Source organism: Ptychodera flava, chromosome 19, assembly GCF_041260155.1.
Source record: "Ptychodera flava strain L36383 chromosome 19, AS_Pfla_20210202, whole genome shotgun sequence".
Lineage (NCBI taxonomy): Eukaryota > Metazoa > Hemichordata > Enteropneusta > Ptychoderidae > Ptychodera > Ptychodera flava.
Window position 1 is genome coordinate 16,519,587 of NC_091946.1, and position 9,762 is coordinate 16,529,348.

Below are 9,762 nucleotides of genomic sequence, written 5' to 3' on the forward strand. Positions count from 1 at the left end.
AAAAACAACTCATTTTATCCCTCGAGTTTTTGGTAAAGCTACAGAGCAGAATTTGTTTTTTCGATTAAGTTAGAGGAATTAGCAAAATCTCCCACTAGTTACAATGTTACTGTTGACTTTCAATATGATCTGTGGTGTCCAATCAATAATGCTAATATTATAACGTCCTATTTTACTATTCTGTATTCAATTTTTGAACTGAACATTCTATTCTGAATTTAATTTGGCAATTATAAATAGAATGTAGAGTTGTAAAATTGAATTCAGAAGATTAAAATAGACCTAATTCTGACCAATTCTACATGCTCCCTGAATAAAAAAAAAAAAAACAAAAAAAACCCGTACAAATGCGCACAATAAAAAATGGACTTAAATCAAAATAATTACAATGTTATATTTTTAAGTCCTCAAGGTGGGATCCAACATTTGCATTTTTACTATGACGCCATGTTTAGAATCTTTCCCATGTTTAACAAAATTGACTCACAACACTGTTCCGTGATCCGACTGAAAATATATGGCAATCATCATGTAGCATTAAATCAATTGCAATGCGGAAGTATATATTTGCCTTAATTTTAAAAAAAATCTAAATCGACCAAAGTTGACGAGGCAATTGCGAGGAACATTGCACAAAGGAAGTAACGCCATCGTCGACACAAACAACAACAACAACAACAACAACAACAAATAGACAATCGCCGAGCAGATCTGCGAGGTACTCTCACGAGAAACTTTTCGAAAACAAACAGCAAAACACGCAATTTGCAAGCGCTTACAATCTTCATGTGTATGACTTTAATCATAGATAGTAGAGGGGGAGGGGAGCACCCCCATCCTCTACTGCATATGCTTCAATATATTCGAAGGTGAGGCTGCAGCAAATCGAAAATTCCAGCATGAAATCACATGCTACAAAATGGCTCCCCTTTAACGTGTGCATCGCATTCTTGAACAGTTGCCACTGTCCGAGAGATACCAATGCCCCCAAGCCACAGCCCGTTTAATTTTCCTTTTGTTTCCTATTATATAATTGTTTTGAATCACAACAGGTGTAGTCGCGTTACGTATGCTCTCTTCTTTGTACCATTTACCGCAAACGAATTTATCGTCTGGCAAAATCTTTACGAGAAGTTTTCCGTCGTTGATGGCGATGTTGAGAAGCGTTATGTCGGTGTTATCCCAACCTATGATTTGCGAGTCGTCGGAATATTTGATCAAATTTGCACGAAATTTGGTCAGTACTTCCCTCCAAGAGTCGATTGTATGAGCTGTGGCGTTCAGGTACACAAAGCCGGCAGCAAGTTCACCGTTGGGTTTATCGTAGTCATTCGGTGCGACCAACACATCGAAACCTGTGTGTGCCAACATGAAAGGCACTGGGTTCCGCAGCCACACGGCGTCAGCCTCGCACAAGAACACTGACATGCCGCTCTGCAGGAGTTCGAGGATGACGCGGGTTCTGAAGAGCATGAACCTGAAGTAACCAACTTGGCCAAAGGACAAGTCTGTTTGAGTGTCGTACTGCATCAGGAGAACATGGATATTTGGATCCCACCTCGTCAGTTCTTCAAACGCAAAAGTGTCTGTCGTCACAAAAATTATCTGAGACAGCACATCCATACAGCGAACATTACAAATCCAGCTCTTTGTGATGTTTATGTACCCGGCATTGAGAAACTGAACAGTTACAAACCCGTGCCGCTTTTGAATCGTCCTACTGATCTTCAGAATTTCAGCAAAGATGAAGTCTTGCTCGTATTCATGTTGAGGGGTGTTCTTCTTCAATCTTGCAAATTGTGTCGTGGCTTCATCGTCCGTATATGTCAGTTGTGAACGGTGATCACTTCCAAGTAAACCTTCGTACCCTCGACTGAGCGGTACAATAACCCTTTCCTCTTCCAAAGCGGAAGTTGCCGAGTGGTGCTTATCGTTCTTTATTGACTCTCCGTCAGACCCGAGCGACCAGCGATCGATTAAGTGCTGCATGTAGCTAAATATCAGAACAAGTAATATGGCGACTGTAAATACCGCCACCTTTTGTGCCGAAATCCGTATAGCAGACATTATTTTACGAGTGAACAGACCCGTTTATCGTTCTGTATATTATAAGGGCGGGTGACCTTAAGGTCACGGAAAGAGGCGACAGATGTTACTAAGTGTTTCTGGCTCTCGAAATGTACCGGTCCCAATAAAATAAAATTGTATGGCGGGAACTGAGGCACAAGAGCATGGAAACGCACGATATATGAATTTCACTTTGTATATCACGAAAAATAGAAGTGTTGGCTGTTATCTACAAGAATAACCTTTACAACAAGTGCTTCGATTGTTTACCTGTAAGAGATATTCGAATGGTTGTGTATTTAGTGCAATACATTAATCTTGCACCAAGAAGGGAACTTTCAGTTATTATGGCCGGGGGTGGGCCGGCTATGACCTTTTTGTGATCTAGTCAAAATAAGTGAACCCCCATCAGTTGAATCAACCCCCCTTTAAGAGATCAAACATTTCATGAACCCACCTCCCTATTGTTTGAGTAAGCATGGGCACCGTCTTACAAGTGGTATAGCCACAAACTGATGACGTCACAATAACCGTACACAAAACACAGAACCCTGTAATTACGGCAAAGACTAACTAACAACGTACTTTCTTCCAATTACTTTCACTGCTGAGTTTTTGTGTGGGTGCAGCAAAAAGGGGGCCTGGAACTGGGGTTAGCCGACCAAATTTTCGGAACGAAGCAAGATTAGGCCTAGCGAAGTTCCGACTATTTGGTCAGCTAACAATGTGTAGCAGGCGAGGGGTCGAGGGAGTCTAGACGCTAGCTGAGCGTAACATATTAGCTCTGCATGGCGCACGGAGGCGTGTTGATTCACCGGCAATGCCTCAAATGGAGTCATGACCGGTGCAGTGCAGTTTGTATTCCCTGTCGATCTTATCCTCGCTTATGCTTCGCTGGGATTAGATCGGCAGCTATAGTTGTCGATTCAGCTCTGTTGCCGGTTACGACCCTCTTCACAAAATCAAACTTATTCTTAGGCTGCGTTCACAAAAATGGCGAGGAGATATTATCTCGTGCGCACCAGATAATTTGTTTTCTTCTTTAAAAAAATTCAAAAAATATCTTTTGTAGGTTCTTTTAGATTGTGCTATTTGTTTGGTGCAATAGTTTTCTCGTGATCGAGGATGGGATCGAGGGTTTGTCATGGGTGTTTAATTTCCTATGTGCATTTTGCAACAGTGGAGCGAAGATTGGGCGAGTAGCGGTAGGATATACCATTTGCAAATTATGTCTGACTAAAAGTTAGAAAATGCAGGAATGCAACGCAATTAAGAATTGGCAGAACTATTTATTTCGAAAATTTGGAATCAGAATTTTATTATGGAAGTGAAACTAATATCTCGGCTTGGACGGAACAAAACTGTGACTACGATGAAAGCGATACCGGCGAAAGCTACGATATAGCCTATTAACCATTGGTATCTGTAAGATTTGCTGCGGTCTCGACCGAACACGTCAAAGCTCTCGTCAGGTTGCTAACAAGACTAAACTACTGATATGAAAACGCGTCGCGAACGCGAAGTTGGTTTCAGTGACTAGCTTTGGACAATAACAACGGAAACTCGTGACCGCGACGTAAATCTTGCCAGATTTTACGTCAGTGTACTGAAACATGGCAACGAAGAGTATGAGCAAGATTAGGTATCCAGTTACCATAAATAGTCGCCAACGAAGATCAACAACGGCAAGTAAGTAATATTTGGTGAGGTTTGATAACAAATTCAACCCGTGACCGAGCACATCGACAAGCGATAGTGCAATACCAGTGTCGGCCATGGCAAAGACAAATGTCTTCGGCCATGGCCAGCAACCCCGGCCAGCAACGCGAATGATGATAGATCGGCTTTCCAGACAACGCGGCGATCAGTACTTCGCAATCCTTGCAATGGCTTAGCCACCAAGTTCAAAACCAGTTAACCGGGCTTTTCTCCTATATTCAAATCACCGGAGGAGTCTTCAACTTCACATTCAGCATCGCAGCCACAGGAAACAATTCTTAATAGCGTCTTTCTTCGCCAGATGTCCTTGCACCACCGTGTTTCATTCAGCGTTGATCTGACAGCTGTACTCGGACTCTGATTAGTCTAATTTCGCGCACAATTTTGAAGTTTCTATCATTCGAATTTTTACTACAGTTGACCTTGTTTCTCATAATAACAATTTTTGTTTAGATTTATTTAAAATATTTAATATTTCTGTCTTGAAACGTCTTTCTTTGTGTCTCCATGGGCCAGGAACCGAAACCCTCTCCGCCTCTAGGGATTTTTGCGGACCGATATTTTCTGAAAGCTTACCTATCCAGCTGTCGGAATCAGGTTGTCTGCAGTCATATCGATTATGCGTGTGGCTGTTGGGAGCTGTTGTCATTGTAACGGCAGCAACATTTGAGGGGTGTGCATAAGATTAAAAAATGTGATATTTCAGGAACTGAAAATGATAGAGATAAAATTCAAACACTTATTCTTACTTATTCGGACACGTGCTATTCAATGGCGACATGACCGACAAGGTCAAAGGTCAAGGTCACCTTGAAAATTGAAAGGAACTTAGAAATTTTACTGTTTTGACGAATATGACCAGTTATAGTTTCCGTTTATTTCAAAACTAATTGCCCTAGGAAGCTGGAAAGAAATTGGTCATCACATAGGGTATTATATTACCTTAAAGAAATTTAAGTTGGTTTACTTTTGTGGTATTGCATGATATCAAATTCAGTTACCATAGCATCTGATATGAAATTTTACACAAAACCCTTAAGAACAAAATATGTGATATCTCAGGAACTGAAAATGATAGAGAAAAACTTCAAACATTCTTTCTTACATATTTTGACATGTGCTATTCAACAGTCATATGACCGACAAGGTCAAAGGTCAAGGTCACCTTGAAAATGGAAAGGAAAATAGGAATGTAAATGTTTTTCGCAAATGTGACCAGTTTTAGTTTTTGTTAATTTCAAAATTAATTGCCCTAGGATTCTAGGAAGCTGTAAATGGTCATCACATAGGGGGTATAATGTTAGTTTTAAAAAATTTAAGTTGGTTTACTTTTCTGTTTGCATGGAATAATTCAGGGAACATCTCCATACCAAATCCATATCAATTAAACACTTTTGTTAATCATGCATTGGCTAGTATAAATAATCAGTTAAGCTTTGAAATTCATAAATTTCCTGTTCTTCTACAGTTTCTTGTGGTTCGTCCATTATTACTTCAATAAGCTCTCGGGGCATGAGATCACCCTCTATCCACTTAAACTGAAGTTTTCCATCAATGATTTCCCAGCCATGTGCCTACGGTGGGGGAATATTTTGGACTGCCTTGTCTGCCTGATACCATATCAGCACTTGGTAATTTGCTCTTCTGATATGCATTCTCAATGAATCTCTGCATGGTGGTAAGAGACTCAAAATGCTCAAGCCTTTTGAAAGCATGATCATCAATTTCTGCTGACCTTCCTATTTTCTGAAAAACTTCCATAAATCCCGGATGTTGTTTTAGGGTTTTCAAAACAGTCAATTTTCCTTTCCTGACAAAAGCACTTGTGGTATCACAACCACTGAAAGCATGCAACGCAGGGAGAATCTGACACATATTCGGGCCAGTATCTCTGATCACACTTTGCACGTCTATAAGACGCTGCTTGTTGCCAACTCCAGTGTCAAACAGAACTCTTTGCTTCAAGTGATGTGTGAAGTTCAGGAGAAGTATGAACACATCTGTGTCTGGGAACCTTACAATTATTGTAGAGGTCTCTGGTGAGTTTTCTCCAATGGACAGACAGTGGAGAATTATCCTTGTGTCTGCCTCTTTCTGTGTGGAGTTCAACTCACCCATTTCTGCTAATAGTGTTTCTTTACCATCAATACTTGTCAAAGTGAAACACCTCTTCTCACATACCAGTATCACTTTCCTACCGACAAGCTTTGGTGCATATTTGTCGCTTTTCCATTGATCAAGTAAAAAGTCAATAAGAAATTTCTTGTTTTGATCATTTGACATAAATGACTTCCAGTCTCTAGGAACTTTAGTTAGAACCCCTTTGATTAAACATGGTCGTGAGTTGCCCCTTCTTTCTCTTTCTATCCATTTTATTAATATAGGAAAGTAGGAGTCTGTCACAAAGTCAACACGCTGTGCCTTTGGAAGTTGAAGTGTCAGGAAGTACACTGCGCATATAGCATAGTTCTGGTGGTCATAGCTGAAAAACAGCGTGCACATCCTTTGAAGCGATGCCAAATGCAGATTAAAGTCATTTTCTTCAGTCGCTCTCTGAAATAATAAAATAAGGCTCACATTGTCCATATTATTTAGCCAAAACCGAGCTGTTTTGCCTAAAAACCCTTGACGAACCCTTTCTGTGAATCCATAATATAGAGACAGTAGTTTATTGCAGCCGTCATCATGGAGAGCTTTTGATAGATTTTCGTTGCAAGGATCTGTGGCCAGGAGATGGAGGGTCTCACTTGTTTCATCAGCAAATGCATTCTCATTTTGCAACTCAAACACCTGTCGAAGCAATAGACGTTCCAATGCTTCAAGGACAAGCTTATGGACACGTAAAGCTCTGCTGTAATGTTTTCCGGTCATTACCTTCTCAATTGACCCACTGGCACATATTTCTGATTCAATAAGAATCTCTTCAAAGCCACTACCCCTCAAGCTCTTTCCAAGGGCACCATATAGGAGCATAGGAGATGAAAACTACCGTACCTATTAAACCTGACAATACGGTCTCCGAAAGCATCTTGGTTTTGCCACACTAGTTCATATGCTTTTTCGCAACTGCCAAATCAAATGTCATTATGGTGTACTGTTGATCAACTTCCCTAGAAGCACCTTGTGATGTTTTTAGAACTTCTTGAACGGTAAACTTTGCATTCTCTGTTATTGGAGCGAAAATGGGAGGTATGCAATCAATAGTAGTTTGTGTTCGCTACAAGCATTATTTCCTGTGACAGACACCCAGCCTGCCCACGAAGGAGCCTCTCAATCTTTGTCTTGAATTCTACAGCAAAGCCTTTGCAAATATCCATGACATATCACAGTTTTGAGCCTTTCTTATCACATCATTATTTTTTATTTCGGTGGTTTTTATTTTTAGTGTAGATTCAGCCTTAGATTTCATAAAACAAGGTTCTATAGTTGAAACTTCAGGTTTCTTGCCAGTAATCAAATATGCCAGAAAATGTTGAAGATGTGAATGGTGTCACCAAGTAAAAATGTTGATGATGGTGGCCATGCCATTTGTTCTGACTCTCTGTAAGCATTTTGAATTACTCTATGCAAAAAAATGCTGATTCTTCCAAACGCCTGGTATCCGACACAGCTGTTTCCAAAGCTGATTCAACTGCTCGGCCTTTTTGCAATCCCGAGGAAAACACAAGCTCACTTCTGTAGTTTGGCTGCCAAAAATTGAGCTGATTTCCAAAATGTTTAATCAGTTTGTTTTTCAATTTATACGTTTTATAGTTTGGATTGTAAAATTGAGGATTATTTTCAAGAATATGCGACATATATCTTTCTTTAAGCATTGACATTCGTTCAACATTCAAACCTTTTATGACGTTTTCAAAACGAAACAACAGATATATTCAAATGCTTCCTTGTGTGCGATTTGTTTCTCAGTTGATCAAGTATTACTGGTATATTCATTACGATCATCATCACGTGTGACTGTATGCTTTCCTACAAGACTCATGGTAATGTACTTCCCTGGCTACAAAATCTATACCTTCAACTTTACGTATCATTTTCTCGTCTTGCTTTTTCTCTACTGCCATCCTTATAGAATTTTCAGCTGTTTTAGTTTGACATTTGACGAGTTTTGTGTTTGTTCCTCGTTTTGTGATGCGATTCCTGTCGCAAAACAAACACTTATCGGATGGGAATAAAACACTTGTTGACGACTGCTCTGATATTCTGCATCTTTTTTAACACATACGTCGTCCGCATTACTTGCTGAACTTTTACGCTTAAGAAGTCTTAAGATATGTTCGTAAAGTTATTGTAGCACCATCTCTGACACCCATGTACATTAGAAAGGAATTCAGGCACTGAAGAACAAATTTGGTCTAATCTATCCGTTGATTTGTCCTGTTGCTGTCTAAGTCTACAAGTATCCTGAATTTTTTTGAAACTGAATTGAGACAGCTGGCTTACTTTCTTGTCCCAATTATTTTTTGGGTAGTGAATAATGCACACCAAATTGGTTTGGTTTTATTGACCCGACTCATGTTTACAGGTTTTCATCCAGGCGTTTCTCTTCTGCCATTCTCGAATGAGAGAGAGAGAGAGAGAGAGAGAGAGAGAGAGAGAGAGAGAGAGAGAGAGAAGAGAGAGAGAGAGAGAGAGAGAGAGATATTCAATAGCTGCCTTTGTTAAAGCACGTGTAACAAAACAATTCGTTGCAAGCTATAACCCCACTAACGACGAGAACCAATAATCACTACTGTGCTTTGACACAAACAATGCAATCCTAAGAATGATAAACACTTCTGAAACCACCTTTATCAGCTGTTTACAGGTCGATATGTACAGTAAAATACTAACAGTTTTGGCAGCAAGTAGAGGTATGGGAGTGCGTAGCCTGTGAACGAGAGGAACGATTCACTACGGTGGCCCAAAACAACGTGTTCTTCCTATGTAGTAATTTCTCTCCGACTTATATACCAGCATTCAATTGTTTCTCTCCGACATATGTGTTTGCATTCAATGTCTGCGTCACAGTCAATTTTTTCTCTCCGACATATGTGTTCACATTTAATTGTTTCTCTTCGAAATATGTGTGTCAGCATTCAACGTTAGCGTCGCATTCAATTGCTTCTCTCCAAGATATGTGTCCGCGTTTAATGTCTGCGTCGCATTCAATTGTTTCTCTCCGAGATATGTGTCCGCGTTCAATGTCTGCGTCGTTTTGTACAAAATGCGAAAATTCTACGTTCAACTTACGTTTTGAAGGTGACCTTGACCTTAGACCTTGTCGGTCATGTGACCATTTAAATAGCACGTGTCAAAATATGTATGAAAGAGTGTTTGAATTTTTTCTCTATAATTTTCAGTTCCTGAGATATCACATATTTTGATCTTAAGGGTTTCGTGTCAAATTTCATATCAGATGCTATGGTAACTTAATTTAATATCATGCAATACCACAAAAGTAAACGAACTTAAATTTCTTTAAGGTAATATAATACCCTGTGTAATGACCGATTTCCAGCTTCCTAGGGCAATTAATTTTGAAATAAACGGAAACTATAACTGGTCATATTTGTCAAAAACAGTGAAATTTCTACTTTCCTTTCAATTTTCAAGGTGACCTTGACCTTTGACCTTGTCGGTCGTGTCACCATTGAATAGCACGTATCCAAATAAGTAAGAATAAGTCTTTGAATTTTATCTCTACCATTTTCAGTTCCTGAAATATCACATTTTTTAATCTTATGCGCACCCCTCAAATGTTGCTGCCGTTACCATGACAACAGCTCCCCACAGCCACACGCATCGACAACATTGAGGAACATGTAATAATTACAGAACCGCTGCGGTTCTGTATTAGGATTATTAAAAATCTGGGTGAATAGATCAATTCATGTAACATGTTGCTGCCATGTCATTATGCACGATTTTAAGTATAGGATAAAGCCCGAGTACGAGGGCTCTTCTGCTATATAAGAGTCCAACCCAACGATAAAA